Genomic DNA, 16,918 nt, shown 5'->3' on the forward strand with positions numbered 1-16,918 from the left:
ACAGACTAGTATGAGGGCTTTTTTTTTTGCGCGACCAGTTGTCCTTTGTAATGACATAACTCATTATATCATAAAATGTATGGCGCAACCAAAAAACACTATTTTTGTGGGGAAATTAAAAAGAAAAACGCAATTTTGCTAATTTTGGAAGGTTTCGTTTTCACGCCATACAATTTACGGTAAAAATGACGTGTGTTCTTTATTCTGAGGGTCAATACGATTAAAATGATACCCATTATTACATACTTTTATATTATTGTTATGTTTAAAAAAAATCACAAATTTTTAACCAAATTAGTATGTTTATAATCCCTTTATTTTGATGATCTATAAGTTTTTTATTTTTCCGTATAAGCGGCGGTATGAGGGCTCATTTTTTGCGCCATGATCTGTACTTTTTTTATACCACATTTGCATATAAAAAAACTTTTAATACATTTTTTATAATTTTTTTTAATAAAATGTATTAAAAAAGTAGCAATTTTGGAATTTTTTTTCTTTTTTACGTTCACGCCGTTCACCGTACGGGATCATTAACATATTATTTTAATAGTTCGGACATTTACGCACGCGGCGATACCAAATATGTCTATTAAATTTATTTTTTACGCTTTTTGGGGGTAAAATATGAAAAAACGGACGTTTTACTTTTTTATTGGGGGAGGGGATTTTTCACTTTTTTTTTTACTTTTACTTTTACATTTTTTTTTACACTTGAATAGTCCCCATAGGGACTATTCATAGCAATACCATGATTGCTAATACTGATCTGTTCTATGTATAGGACATAGAACAGATCAGTGTTATCGGTCATCATCTGCTCTGGTCTGCTCGATCTCAGACCAGAGCAGGAGATGCCGGGAGCCGGACAGAGGCAGGTGAGGGGACCTCCGTGCGGCGTTCTGAATGATCGGATCCCCGCAGCAGCGCTGCGGGCGATCCGATCATTCATTGAAATCGCGTACTGCCGCAGATGCCGTGATCTGTATTGATCCCGGCATATGAGGGGTTAATGGCGCTGTACCGTTCTCCTGTCCACATAATGGAGTCTTATGGAGGAGCATGTGACACAGACGTCACTCCAACTCCTCCCCTGCGCCCCTGAAACGCTACGGAGGGAGCAGAGTGATGTATTTTTTTTCCAGTCACTTATATGTCTGCTGATTTTTACCTTATATTTATCACCCCCAGGGCTGGTTTTAGGTTTAGCGTAGCCCTAGGCAAAATCAAAAGTTGGACCCCAAAAGTCGTAATAGTGCACTAACCAGATTTGCAAATTTTTGGTCACTTCAAATACCATAAAAAATATCTAAAAAGCAATTGAAAAGCCCCATTAAAACAAAAATGGTACCGATAAAAACTACAAATCACAGCGCAAAAAATGACCCTCATATATCCCCATAAACAGAAAAATAAAAAAGTTGTAGGGATCAGAATAGTACAATTTTATATTTTTGTATAGTTCCCCCACATTAGGTTGGCAGTATAGTCCCCGTCCCCCCCCCACAGTAGGTGTGCAGTACAGTTCCCCCACATTAGGTGCAGAATAGTTCCCCCACATTATGTGCAGTATAGTTCCCCCACATTGGGTGCAGTATAGTTCCCACACATTAGGTTGGCAGTACAGTTCCTCCACATTAGGTGTGCAGTACAGTTCCCCCCACATTAGGTTTGCAGTATAGTCCCCCCACATTAGGTTGGCAGTATAGTTCCCCCACATTAGGTGTGCAGTTCAGTTCCCCCACATTAGGTGTGCAGTACAGTTCCCCCCACATTAGGTTGGCAGTATAGTTCCCCCACATTAGGTAAGCAGTACAGTTCCCCCACATTAGGTTGGTAGTTTAGTTCCCCCACATTAGGTTGGCAGTATAGTTCCCCCACATTAGGTTGGCAGTATAGTCCCCCACATTAGGTTGGCAGTACAGTTCCCCCACATTAGGTGCAGTATAGTTCCCCCACATTAGGTGCAGTACAGTTCCCCCACATTAGGTTGGCAGTACAGTTCCCCCACATTAGGTGCAGTACAGTTCCCCCACATTAGGTGCAGTACCGTTCCCCCACATTAGGTGTGCAGTACAGTTCCCCCACATTAGGTGGGCAGTACAGTTCCCCCCACATTAGGTTGGCAATATAGTTCCCCCACATTAGGTTGGCAGTATAGTTCCCCCACATTAGGTGCAGTATAGTTCCCACACATTAGGCTGGCAGTAGAGTTCCCACACATTAGGTGCAGTATAGTTCCCACACATTAGGTTGGCAGCATAGTTCCCCCACATTAGGTGTGCAGTACAGTTCCCCCACATTAGGTGTGCAGTACAGTTCCCCCCACATTAGGTTGGCAGTATAGTTCCCCCACATTAGGTAGGCAGTATAGTTCCCCCACATTAGGTGTGCAGTACAGTTCCCCCACATTAGGTTGGCAGTTTAGTTCTCCCACATTAGGTTGGCAGTATAGTTCCCCCACATTAGGTTGGCATTATAGTTCCCCCACATTAGGTTGGCAGTACAGTTCCCCCACATTAGGTGCAGTACAGTTCCCCCACATTAGGTGCAGTACCATTCCCCCACATTAGGTGTGCAGTACAGTTCCCCCACATTAGGTTGGCAGAATAGTTCCCCCACATTAGGTTGGCAGTATAGTTCCCCCACATTAGGTGCAGTATAGTTCCCACACATTAGGCTGGCAGTAGAGTTCCCACACATTAGGTGCAGTATAGTTCCCACACATTAGGTTGGCAGTACAGTTCCCCCACATTAGGTTGGCAGTACAGTTCCCCCACATTAGGTGCAGTACAGTTCCCCCACATTTGGTGCAGTACAGTTCCCCCACATTAGGTGCAGTACAGCCCCCCCCCCCCACATTAGGTGCAGTACAGATCCCCCACATTAGGTGCAGTACAGTTCCCCCATTAGGTGCAGTACAGTTCCCCCCACATTAGGTGCAGTACAGTTCCCCCCACATTAGGTGCAGTAAAGTCCCCCCACATTAGGTGCAGTACAGTTCCCCCACATTAGGTGCAGTAGAGTTCCCACACATTAGGTGCAGTATAGTTCCCCCACATTAGGTGCAGTACAGTTGCCCCACATTAGGTGCAGTATAGTTCCCACCATTAGGTGCAGTATAGTTCCCCACATTAGGTGCAGTATAGTTCCCCACATTAGGTGCAGTATAGTTCCCCCACATTGGGTGCAGTATAGTTCCCCCACATTAGGTGCAGTATAGTTCCCCACATTAGGTGCAGTATGGTTCCCCACATTAGGTGAAGTATAGTTCCCCACATTAGGTGCAGTATAATTCCCCCACATTAGTTTGGCAGTATAGTTCCCCCACATTTAGGTGCAGTATAGTTCTCCACATTTAAGTGCAGTATAGTTCCCCCACATTAGGTTGGCAGTATAGTTCCCCCACATTAGGTGCAGTATAGTTCCCCAACATTAGGTGCAGTATAGTTCCCCACATTAGGTGCATGTATAGTTCCCCACATTATGTGCAGTATAGCTCCCCACATTAGGTGTTAGTATAGTTCCCCCACAGACAAACAGCCTTCAGACATATATAAACATTGTATGGCTGGAGGCTGTATGCCTGTGTACTGCCCCACTTCAGTGTTCCTACCACCGCTCCTCCGGTCCGGGGTTACGATCTACTACTATGGCCTATAGAGGATGTGCTGACAGCTGGTGCTGGTGACTTACCATTCCGGCCGCAGCGCCTCCTCCTCACAGCTCCGCTCCTCCTCCACATTCGGTGCAGTACAGTTCCCCCACATTTGGTGCAGTACAGTTCCCCCACATTAGGTGCAGTACAGTTCCCCCCACATTAGGTGCAGTACAGATCCCCCCACATTAGGTGCAATACAGTTCCCCCCACATTAGGTGCAGTTAAGTTTCCCCACATTAGGTGCAGTACAGTTCCCCCACATTAGGTGCAGTACAGTTCCCCCACATTAGGTGCAGTATAGTTCCCCCACATTAGGTGCAGTATAGTTCCCCACATTAGGTGCAGTATAGTTCCCCACATTAGGTGCAGTAGTTCCTCCACATTAGGTGCAGTATAGTTCCCCCACATTAGGTGCAGTATAGTTCCCCCACATTAGGTGCAGTATAGTTCCCCACATTAGGTGCAGTATAGTTCCCCACATTAGGTGCAGTATAGTTCCCCACATTAGGTGCAGCATAGTTCCCCACATTAGGTGCAGTATAGTTCCCCACATTAGGTGCAGTATAGTTCCCCACATTAGGTGCAGCATAGTTCCCCACATTAGGTGCAGTATAGTTCCCCACATTAGGTGCAGTATAGTTCCCCACATTAGGTGCAGTATAGTTCCCCACATTAGGTGCAGTATAGTTCCCCACATTAGGTGCAGTATAGTTCCCCACATTATGTGCAGTATAGCTCCCCACATTAGGTGTTAGTATAGTTCCCCCACAGACATACAGCCTTCAGACATATATATACATTGTATGGCTGGAGGCTGTATGCCTGTGTACTGCCCCACTTCAGTGTTCCGACCACCGCTCCTCCGGTCCGGGGTCACGATCTTCTGCTATGGCCTATAGGCCTAATCAAGCCCGGGGGGCCTATAGGTCATAGCAGTAGGTCCCGGGACTGGAGGAGCGATGGTCGGAACACGAAGGGGATGTGCTGACAGCTGGTGTAGGTGACTTACCATTCCGGCCTCAGCGCCTCCTCCTCACAGCTCCGCTCCGCTCCTCCGTTGCTATGGGCGCACGCAAGGGACGTCAGTGACGTGACGTCCCTGCGTGCGCCAACTCCCGACAGCCCCTGCGTGCGCTAACTCCCGACAGCCCCTGCGTTTTTAAAGTTAACGCAGGGGCAGCCGCAGAAAGGCAACAGGGACATCCTTGTGTCCCGAAAAGATTTTTCGGGACACAGGGATGTCCAGAATGTGACGGGGGCCCCTGCGGGCTGCTCAGTGGCGGCCGCGGATCCCCCCCGTGCTTGATTAGGCCCATGCTGAGCAGCCGGCAGGGGGCCCCCTGGGGGATGGGGGCCCTAGGCAACCGCCTGGCCTGCCCCTCCCCAACGCCGGCCCTGATCACCCCATACGCAGAAGATAAAAGTTGGCTGAACCTGCTACTATGAAAAGAATCAGCTGATGGTCTTGTGTGTATGGGAATCTCCCGACCCTCCCCTGATAGAAACAAGCTGGGATCAGGCATATTGGATTACACCCTTCTCTTCGCTAAAATAACCATACATGCTTGACCAAACTGTGTCACTTGCCAGCTGTCTCATGTATACCTCTAGCTTTATTTTACATTTAGGAAGCTGGATTAAAAATGTAGCAAGCGTTGCACGTACATTATTTAAGTGCATGTTATGTCATTTTTTTTTTTTTTTTTTTTTGCTTTCTGACAAAACTTTTTATTGTTTCTAACAATTAAATGTAGAATTTTCTAAAAGCAGCTTAATTTTTCCACTTTGGATAAATTTGGCATTGCAGGTCCCTCATATTGCAGTGTGCCTTTTTTGACAAAATAGCAATCACCTTGGCTAGTCAGTGGGATCCATTGGGCTCCATTGCTGTCAGTGACGGACTGGGCACTGCGCCTTTGTTTCAGTTATAAACAAACACGACACAGATGTGATAGAATTCTACATTTAAAATTTTTTTTTTTTTTGCTGAAAAACCTCGGGTTGAGATCTATAAAGCTTGTTAAAAGTTTTTTTGGCTTATATTTGGTGTCGCATGTGCACCTAAGCACTTTTCTGTGCGACTTTTCTGTTCTTTACAAGTGTAAGCCAAATTATGTAAACTATCTTTCTTAAGGTACTTTTATTTTTTAACTTGCAGTGGTAACAACTGAGAATATCCCACAAAATGTCGCAAACCCCTCCAAAAAGTCACCAATTTAAGCAAAGTCAGACCTGACTTATAAAACTGCCTTTGGAGAGCACTTTTAACCCCTTAAGGACACAGGGTTTTTCCATTTTTGCATTTTCATTTTTTCTTCATCACCTTCTAAAAATCATAGGCTTTCAATTTTGCACATAAAATCCCATATGATGGCTTATTTCTTGCGCCACCAATTCTACTTTGCAGTGACATTAGTCATTTTACCAAAAAATCCCCAGGGAAACGGAAAAAAAATTCATTGTGCGACAAAATTGAAGGAAAAAATGTCATTTTGTAACTTTTGGTAAAAATGACACCTTATCTTTATTCTGTAGGTCCATACGGTTAAAATGATACCATACTTATTTAGATTGGATATTGTCGAACTTCGGAAAAAAATCATAACTACATGTAGGAAAATGTATACGTTAAAAATCCTCATCTTCTAAACCCTATAACTTTTTTTTTCGCGTACGGGCCGGTATGAGGACTAATTTTTTGCACCGTGTTCTGAAGTTTTTATCAGTACCATATTTGTATTGATCGGACTTTTTGATCACTTTTTATTCATTTTTTCATGATATAAAAAGTGACCAAAAATACGCTATTTTGGACTTTGGAATTTTTTTGCGCGTACGCCATTGACCGTGCAGTTTAATTAATGATATATTTTTATAGTTCGGACATTTCCGCATGCGGCGATACCACATATGTTTATTTTTATTTACACCGGTTTTTTTTATGGAAAAAGGGGGTAATTCAAACTTTTATTAGGGGAGGGGTTAAATGACCTTTGTTAACTGTTTTTTTTCTCTTTTTTTTGCAGTGTTATAGCTCCCATAGGGACCTATAACACTGCACACACTGATCTTTTACCCTGATCCCTGCAAAGCCATAGCTTTGCATGAATCAGCGAGATAGGGGTATCGATTGCTCAAGCCTGTAGCTGAGGCTTAGAGCAATCAAACGCCGATCGGACGTGACAGACCAAGGTAAGAGGGTCTCCGCTCGAGTCCTAGCTGATCGAGACATCGCGATTTTATCGCGATGTCCCGATCAGCCCGACTGAGCTGCCAGGAAGCGTTTACTTTCATTTTTCGACGCGGCGGTCAACTTTGATCGCCGCGTCTAAAGGGTTAATAGCGCGCGGCACAACGATCGGTGCCGCACACTATTAGCCCAGGGTCCTGGCTATCGTTAGCATGTCGGCAATCGCCGGTGAATTCACACCAACGATTTGCACGATTTCGGGTCATACGGGTCTCCGGTGACCAGGAAAATAAGGGCGATCGGAGTTATCCAAGACACCCCCGATCCCCCTGAAGGGATAGGAGTAAGGTGGCAGGGGTGCTACCTCTCCTATCCCTGCTATTGGTCTTCAAGAAGCGACGACCAATAGCAGATCGGGGCGGGAGGGTTAACTTTCGGCTTCCCCGTTCTGCCCACCCACAATAGGCGGGGCAGAATGGGGAAACTGAAGGGGACCGGCGCCGAAGACCACTTACCCATCAGCGGCAGCAGCGATCGGCAGCAGAAGAGGACGGCGATGCGGCTCCCTGGATCCTACGGAAGCCGGTGAGTTGTTGCCTAGCAACATCTGGAGGGCTACAGTTTGAGACCACTATACAGTGGTCTCTAAAAGATATCCCTCCAGATGTTGCAAAGCTACAACTCACAGCATGCCCAGACAGCTGTTGGCTGTTTGGGCATGCTGGGATTTGTAGTTTTGCAACAGCTGGAGGGCTACAGTTTGGAGATCACTGTGCAGCGATCTCTAAACTATGGCCCTCTAGATGTTGCAAAACTTGAAATACCAGCATGCCCAAATAACAAACAGCTGTCTCAGCATGCTGGGAGTTGTAGTTGGGTACCCCCAGCTGTTGCATAACTACATCTCCCAGCATGTCCTTCGGCGATCAGTACATACTGGAAGTTGTAGGTTTGCAACAGCTGGAGGCACACTGGTTGTAAAATACTGAGTTCGGTAACAGGACCTAACTAAAGGTTTTCCAACAAGTGTGCCTCCAGCTGTTGCAAAAGTCCAACTCCCAGCATGCATGGTCTGTCAGTACATGCTGGGAGTTGTAGTTTTTAAACAGCGGGAGGTTCCCCCCCCCATGTGAATGTAGAGGGTACATTCAGACTGGCTGGTTTACAGTAAGTTTCCTGCTTGAAGTTTGAGCTGCAGCAAATTTTTTGCAGTGCGAATGTACCCTAAAAATACTACACTACACTAACACACAATAAGGGATAAAACACTACATATACACCCCCTTACACTGCCCCCCCCCCCCAATAAAAATTAAAACGTATTGTACGGCAGTGTTTCCAAAATGGAGCCTCCAGCTGTTGCAAAACAACAACTCCCAGCATTTCCAGATAGCCACTGACTGTCCAGGCATGCTGGGAGTTTAGCAACAGCTGGAGGCACCCTGTTTGGGAATCACTGGCTTAGAATACCCATTTGTCCACCCCTATGCAATCCCAAATTTAGTCCTCAAATGCGCATGGCGCTCTCTCATTTCGGGGCCCTGTCGTATTTCAAGGAAACAGTTTAGGGCCACATATGGGGTATTTCCGTATTTGGGAGAAATTGCACTACAAATTTTGGGGGGCTTTTTCTCCTTTTACCCCTTATGAAAAGGAAAAGTTGGGAGCTACACCAGCCTGTTAGTGTAAAAAAATTAAACATTTTACACTAACATGCTGGTGTTGCCCCATACTTTTTATTTTCACAAGCGGTAAAAGGAATAAAAGACCCCCAAAATTTGTAACGCAATTTCTCCTGAGTACAGAAATACCCCATATGTGGGCGTAAAATGCTCTGTGGGCGCACAACAAGGCTCAGGAGTGAGAGCGTACTATGTACATTTGAGGCCTAAATTGGTGATTTGCACAGGGGTGGCTGATTTTACAGCGGTTCTGACATAAACGCAAAAAAAAAATACCCACATGTGACCCCATTTTGGAAACTACACGCCTCACGGAATGTAACAAGGGGTATAGTGAGCCATAACACCACAAAGGTGTTTGAAAAGTTTTAATTAAAGTTGGATGGGAAAATAAAAAAATTCCAGGTTAAACCCCCCCAAAGGACGAGGGGGCACTCCCTCCGTCTGGAAAAGAAAAAGTTTAGTCTCAAGGGGCGACACGCCTTCTTTACCGTGAGGACTGTGAATTTATGGAACGGTCTACCTCAGGAACTGGTCACAGCAGGAACAATTAACAGCTTTAAAACAGGATTAGATAAATTCATGGAACAAAATAACATTAATGCTTATGAAGAAATATAAAATCCCATCCCTTCCCCAATATCGCTCCACACCCCTACCCCTTAATTCCCTGGTTGAACTTGATGGACATATGTCTTTTTTCGACCGTACTAACTATGTAACTAAAATGCTGGTGTTACCCTAAATTTTTCATTTTCACAAGGGAAAATAGGGGGGGGAAAAAAACTAAAATTTGTAACCCCATTTCTTCTGAGTAAAAACATACCCCATATGTGGATGTTAAGTGCTCTGTTGGTGCACTACAGTGCTCAGAAGAGAAGGAGCGCCATTGGGCTTTTGGAGAGAAAATTTGTCCGGAATTGAAGGCCACGTGTGTTTACAAAGCCACCATAGTGCCAGAACAATGGACCCCCCCACATGTGACCTCATTTTGGAAACTACACCCCTCATATAATGTAATAAGGGGTACAGTGAGCATTTACACTCCACAGATGTCTGACAGATTTTTGGAACAGTGGTACGTGAAAAATGAAAGATGTAATTTTTCATTTGCACAGCCCACTGTTCCAAAGATCTGTCAAACACCAGTGGGGTGTAAATACTCACTGCACCCCTTATTAAATTCCAAAATGTAGTTTCCAAAATGGGGTCACATGTGGGGGGGAGTCCACTGTTCTGGCACCACGGGGGGCTTTGTAAACGCACATGGCCCCGACTTCCAATCCAAACAAATTCTCTTTCCAAAAGCTCAATGGCGCTCCTTCTCTTCTGAGCATTGTAGTGCGCCAACAGAGCACTTGACGTCCACACATGGGGTATTTCAATACTCAGAAGAAATGGGGTTACAAATTTTGGGGGTAATTTTCTCCTATTACCCCGTGTAAAAATGTAAAATTTGGGGAAAAAACTGCGTTTTAGTTTAAAAAATTTTTTTTTCATTTACACATCCAACTTTAACAAAAAGTTGTCAAACACCTCTGAGGTGTTAAGGCTCCCTGTATCCCTTGTTGCGTTCCTTGAGGGTTGTAGTTTGCAAAATAGTATGCCATGTGTTTTTTTTTTTTTTTTTGCTGTTCTGTCACCATAGGGGCTTCCTAAATGTGACATGCCCCCCAAAAACTATTTCAGCTAAATTTGCTTTCCAAAAGCCAAATGTGACTCCTTCTATTCTAAGCATTGTAGTTCGCCCACAGAGCATTTTACGTCCTAACATGGGGCATTTTCATACTCAGAAGAGATGGGTTTACAAATTTTGGGGGGGCATTTTCTCCCATTACCGTTTGTAAAAATGGAAAATTTGGGGAAAAACTGCACTTTAGTGGAAAATAGTTTTTTTTCATTTACACATCTGAATTGAACAAAAAGTCGTCAAACACCTGTTAAGGCTCACTGGACCCCTTGTTACGTGCCCTGAGGGGTGTATTTTCCATAATAGTATGCCATGTGGGGGGGGGGGGTTCTGCTGTTCTGGCACCATAGGGGCTTCCCAAATGTGACATACCCCCAAAAACAATTTCAGAAAAACTCACTCTCCAAAATCCCATTGTCGCTCCTTCCCTTCTGAGCCCTCTACTGCGCCCGCAGAGCACTTTACATCCACATATGAGGTATTTCCTTACTCGAGAGAAATTGAGTTACAAATTTTGAGAGGATTTTTCTTCTTTCACCCCTTGTAAAAATTCAAAAACTGGATCTACAAGAACATGCGAGTGTAAAAAATGAAGATTTAGAATTTTCTCCTTCACTTTGCTGCTATTCCTGTGAAACACCTAAAGGGTTAACACACTTACTGAATGTTGTTTTGAATACTTTGAAGGGTGCAGTTTTTATAATGGGGTCATTTATGGGGTATTTCTAATATGAAAGCCCTTCAAATCCACTTCAAACCTAAACTGGTCCATGAAAAATTCCAATTTTGAAAATTTTGTGAAAAATTGGAAAATTGCTACTGAACTTTGAAGCCCTCTGATGTCTTCCAAAAGTAAAAACATGTCAACTTTATGATGCAAACATAAAGTAGACATATTGTATATGTGAATCAATATATAATTTATTTGGAAAGTCTATTTTCCTTACAAGTAGAGAGCTTCAAAGTTAGAAAAATGCTACATTTTAAATTTTTTCATAACATTTTGGATTTTTTCACCAAGAAATGATGCAAGTATCGACAAAATTTTACCACTAACATAAAGTAGAATATGTCACGAATAAGCAATCTTGGAATCAGAATGAAAGGTAATAGCATCCCAGAGTTATTAATGCTTAAAGTGACAGTGGTCAGATGTGCAAAAAACGCTCTGGTCATACAGTGAAAATTGGCCTGGTCATTAACCCCTTCCCGACCTATGACATACCTGTACGTCATGAGTGGCAAGGTGTTCCCGACCCATGACATACAGGTACGTCATGAACATTTTTGCCGCTACTCGCGGCATCCCGCAGCGCCTGGTAAGATGGTGGTCACTGATAGCCAGCCATCTTACCATGCGACCACGGGGGGGTTTCATCCCCTACCCCCCCGCCTACCCCCTCCAGCAATCGCTGCTATCAGCTAGTCAAATCTGACTAGCTGATAGCAGCGTTTCGCTATGAGAATACTTAGCAGCGCGGTGTGTGAGTCCCGATCATGGGGATCGGGACACACACCGCTCTGCTAAGTGTCCCTTACCCGTCCCCCGGTGTCACTTACCCGGCCATGCGGTGTCCCCAGTGGTCCCGGCGTCCCCAGCGTCGTCCTCCAGGTGGCCCCGGAGGTGGTGCGTCCCGGCGAAGAGTTTCCAGGGCGGCATCTTCATTGGCAGCAGTGAGATCGCCGTAAAGCAATCTCACCGCTGCCTCTGGGAGTTTCAAAACTGCAACTCCGAGCATGCCCAGACAGCCTTTGGCTTTCTGTGCATGCTGGGAGTTGTAGTTTTGCAACATCTGGAGGTCCACAGTTTGGAGACCACTGTATAATGGTCTCCAATCTGTGCTCTTCCAGATGTTGCAAAACTACAAATCTCAGCATGCTCAGTCTGTCCAGGCATGCTGGGAGTTGTAGTTCTGTAACATCTGGAAGAGCACAGATTGGAGACCATTATACAGTGGTCTCCAAACTGTGGACCTCCAGATGTTGCAAAACTACAACTCCCAGCATACCAGACTGCCGAAGCATGCTGGAAGTTGTAGTTTGGCAACATCTGATCCTTCAGATATTGCCGAACTACAACTTCCAGCATGTCTGGGCATGCTGGGAGTTGTAGTTTTGCAACAACTGGAGGCACACTAGTTGGGAAACATTGTCCATTTCCTACCTCAGTGCCTCCAGCTGTTGCAATTGTTGCAAAACTATAACTCCCAGCATGCACTGACAGACCATGCATGCTGGGAGTTGTAGTTTTGCAACAGCTGGAGGCACACTGGTTTGGAAACACTAAGTTAAGTAATAAACTTTCAAGTGTTTTGTAACCAGTGTGCCTTCAGCTGTTAGATAACTACAACCCCCAGCATTCACGGACAGCCAAAGGGCATGCTGGGAGTTGTAGCAGTATGCCTCTAGCTGTTGCATAACTACAAGTCCCAGCATGCCCTTCTGCTGTAACTGCATGCTGAGATTTGTAGTTTTTGCAACAGCTGAAGGCACACTGGTTGCGAAACATCAGTTTGTTATCTAACTCCGTGTTTCGCAACCAGTGTGCCTCCAGCTGTTGCAAAACTACAACTCCCAGCATGCACGGACAACCAAAGGGCATGCTCGGAGTTGTAGTTTTGCAACAGCTGGATGTTTGCCCCCCCTCCCCCCAATGTGAATGTACAGGGTACACTCACATGGGCGGAGGTTTACAAATTACAAATTTTGCGCTGCAGCTCAAACTCCCAGTGGCAAACTTGCTGTGAACCTCTGCCCGTGTGACTGTACCCTAAAAACACTACACTACACTTACACTAACCTAAAATAAAAAGTAAAAAACACTACATATACACATACCCCTACACAGCCCCCCTCCCCAATAAAAATGAAAAACGTCTGGTACGCTACTGTTTCCAAAACGGAGCCTCCAGCTGTTGCAAAACAACAACTACCAGTATTGCCGGACAGCCATTGACTGTCCAGGCATGCTGGGAGTTTTGCAACAGCTGGAGGCACCCTGTTTGGGAATCACTGGAATACAATACCCCTATGTCCACCCCTATGCAAATCCCTAATTTAGGCCTCAAATGCGCATGGCGCTCTCTCACTTCGGAGCCCTGTCGTAGGCAACAGTTTCGGACACATATGGGGTATCTCCGTACTCGGGAGAAATTGCCTTACAAATTTTGGGGGGGCTTTTTCTTCTTTAACCCCTTATGAAAAGGTGAAGTTGGGGTCTACACCAGCATGTTAGTGTATAAAAATTAAATTTTTTTACACTGACATGCTGATGTTGCCGCATACTTTTCATTTTCACAAGAGGTAAAAGGGAAAAAAGACCCTCAAAATTTGTAATGCAATTTCTCCCGAGTACGGAGATACCCCATATGTGGGCGCAAAGTGCTCTGGGGGCGCACAACAAGGCCCAGAAGGGAGAGTGCACCATGTACATTTGAGGTGATTTGCACAGGGGTGGCTGATTGTTACAGCAGTTCTGACATAAACGCAAAACAATAAATATCCATATGTGACCCCATTTTGGAAACTACACCCCTCATGGAATTTAATAAGGGGTGCAGTGAGCATTTATACCCCACTGGTGTATGACAGATTTTTGGAACAGTGGTCTGTGAAAATGAAAAATAAAATTTTTCATTTGCTCAGTCCACTGTTTCAAATATCTGTCAAACGTCAGTGGGGTATAAATGCTCACTGCACCCCTTATTAAATTCCATGAGGGCTGTAGTTTCCAAAATGGGGTCACATGTGGGGGGTCCACTGTTCTGGCACCATAGGGGCTTCCTAAATGGGACATGCCCCCCAAAAAACCTTTCAGAAAAACTCACTCTCCAAAATCCTATTGTCGCTCCTTCCCTTCTGAGCCCTCTACTGCACCCGCCGAACACTTTACATACACATATGAGGTGTTTACTTACTTGAGAGAAATTGGGTTACAAATTTTAGGGTGATTTCTCTCCTTTTACTCCTTGTAAAAATTCAAAAATTGGGTCTACAAGAACATGCGAGTGTAAAAAATGAAGATTTTGAATTTTCTCCTTCACTTTGCTGCTATTCCTGTGAAACACCAAAAGGGTTAAAACACTTACAGAATGTCATTTTGAATACTTTGGGGGGTGCAGTTTTTATAATGAGGTAATTTATGGGGTATTTCTAATATGAAGACGCTTAAAATCCACTTCAAACCTGAACTGGTCACTGAAAAAGTATGATTTTGAAAATCTTGAGAAAAATTGGAAAATTGCTGCAGAACTTTGAAACCCTCTGGTGTCTTCCAAAAGTAAAAACACGTCAATTTTTTGATGCAAACATTAAGTAGACATATTATATATGTGAATCAATATGTAATTTATTTGGAATATCCATTTTCCTTACAAGCAGAGAGTTTCAAAGTTAGAAAAATGCAAAATTTTCATGACATTTTTTGATTTTTTACCAAGAAAGGATGCAAATATCAGTGAAATTTTACCAATAACATAAAGTAGAACATGTCATGAAAAAACAATCTCGAAATCAGAATGATAAGTAAAAGCATTCCAGAGTTATTAATGTTTAAAGTAACAGAGGTCAGATGTTCAAAAAATGCCCAGGTCCTGAAGGTGAAAATGGGCTGGGTCATGAAGGGGTTAAGGAGTTAAGGGCATGTAACTTTTTAATTAATTTGATGTATGTAAGGAAAAAGCAATGCAACAAAAGTATAACTTACCAAAGACAACATTTAATAATCTTCCCTGTTTTCTGTATACAAGGAAGATGTTTCTGGGGATTTTCAGGTTTGACATGCAGTTGAAAAAAAAGACAAAACAAAAATAGCTTCCTAAAGCGAACCCGTTAGTCTCCTTTGCTTGTATTTGCCAGTAGTAATACGCAGAGCTTGAGTAAATAAACCTTTTCTTTTACCTATTTTCCCCACTAAACATTGTATAGGAAATGGACTGTTCAATATTGACCAAATTCCCGGTCTACCACAACATAGTGTTTTTACATCAGATAATCCACCTGTATTTGCTGTATTTGGTTTGTTTAGCAATCATGATGTTTATTTGGTCTCAATGAGGTTAAAGGGGTACTCCGGGGGAAAAGTTTTTTGTCTGGAGCAGGAGAAGTTTGCTATGGGGATTTGCTCATTCTCTGGGTAGTTCCTGACATGGACAGAGGTGTCAGCAGAGAGCACTGTGGTCAGACTGGAAAGAACTACACAACTTCACTGGAGCATACAGCAGCTTATAAGTACTGGAAGGATTAAGATTTGTATATATTGTCCTATCTATTCTTACTCCCACAATTTTTATATATTGTCCTATCTATTCTTACCACAATTAACAACATTAAGTACCATTTGTCACCTTGCCCTAACACAGTGTTTCCCAACCAGGGTGCCTCCAACTGTTGCTAAACTACAACTCCTAGCATGCCAAGAGCTGCAGTTTTGCATGAGCTGGAGGTACCCTGGTCGGGAAACACTGCCCTAACAACAAATAATGTCAGCAGTGGGGAATGTAAATTTCAGCGGACAGATTCCCTTTAAGACATGAGTTGGCGGCATCAAACATGATATAGTCAGTAATGTAGGTAATATGTTAGCGTAATTAAATTTTATATTATTAATTATTCCTATACTCCCACTGCGGACCTTTAGAACCAAAAAAATATTTGTGATGTAATGTTTGTATTCAAAAGATGTTACTTTATGTAGAGGGCTACAACCTGATAGAAATAAAGAGATTTTTTTATAGAAGTCTATGCAGAGAAAAAGTTAGATCTGCAGGCTGGTTGGAGGGTGGAGAGCAATGTCACCTGCTTACTTGGGTTATATCTTGTGATCGCTGCGGGTCTCAACTTTTGACATGTGAAAAGTTGTTTTTAAAAGGGTAATCCAGGAATAGAAAAACTGAGCTAATTTGTTTAAAAAACAGCTCCACGTCTGTCTCCAGGTTGGGTGTGGTTTTACAACTTGGCTCAATTCTCTTCAATGGAACTGAGCTGCAGAACCACAACCAACCTGGAGAAAGACTGGAAGCAGTTTTTGTATTCCTGGGTAACCCTTATAATGACACTTTAAGCACCATTAATTCCAAGGAGCTGTACATACTAAAAAGGGTTTACAAAGTAAAATAGTCATAAACTAAATGAGTGACAGCCTTTTGTAGAAGAATAGAGAGGTCCCTACCCACAAGGGATTTCAATTGACAAGGAAAGAGGGTAGGAGACAGTAGGTGACTAGAGAGGCTGCTCACATGGTAGTGCAGTGGCAGCAGGACTATACTCGGTTGTAAACTTTTCTGAAGAGGTAGGTTTTCAGGTTGTTGTTGAGGGTTTGGAAGGGAGGGCCAAGTCTGATCTGTTGGATGAAGAGTTCAACAAGTCAGTTGTAAGGACTCACGGCAATAGGCGGGTCACTCACGGAGGTAGTGGATCCGCTGGAACTGTGTGGCAGATAACGCGGGCCATGCCAGAGAGCAGAGTCTAAGGTGCCATTGGTTTTCACCAGAGCCCGCCGCAAAGCCGGATGGTCTTGCTTTAGCAGTTGGCACCCAGGTCGCTACCCCTGGCACGACTCAACCACACAGGTGGCAGAGGTGATGCGAGGCACAGGAGGAATAGGTAATACATGGTCTGGATAGCAGGAAGTGGAGCAAGGTCAGGAACGTAGCAGAAGGTCAATTGGCAGTTGGCACTGGAGCAGGGTCAGGACA

The 16,918-nt window shown here is 44.0% G+C and overlaps 1 long non-coding RNA gene across 1 annotated transcript in view; it reads right to left on the reverse strand.

Moving 5' to 3' along the window:
* LOC130362915 (uncharacterized) overlaps positions 1–4,736 on the reverse strand; it is a 261,785-nt gene extending 257,049 nt beyond the window's left edge. The window contains exon 1 of the long non-coding RNA XR_008891628.1: positions 4,671–4,736. This is a non-coding gene — a long non-coding RNA (uncharacterized LOC130362915). The remainder of the gene's footprint in view (positions 1–4,670) is intronic.
* Between the last annotated feature and the right edge of the window lie 12,182 nt (positions 4,737–16,918).

Source organism: Hyla sarda, chromosome 3 (genome assembly GCF_029499605.1).
Source record: "Hyla sarda isolate aHylSar1 chromosome 3, aHylSar1.hap1, whole genome shotgun sequence".
In the NCBI taxonomy this organism is placed as follows: Eukaryota; Metazoa; Chordata; class Amphibia; order Anura; family Hylidae; genus Hyla; species Hyla sarda.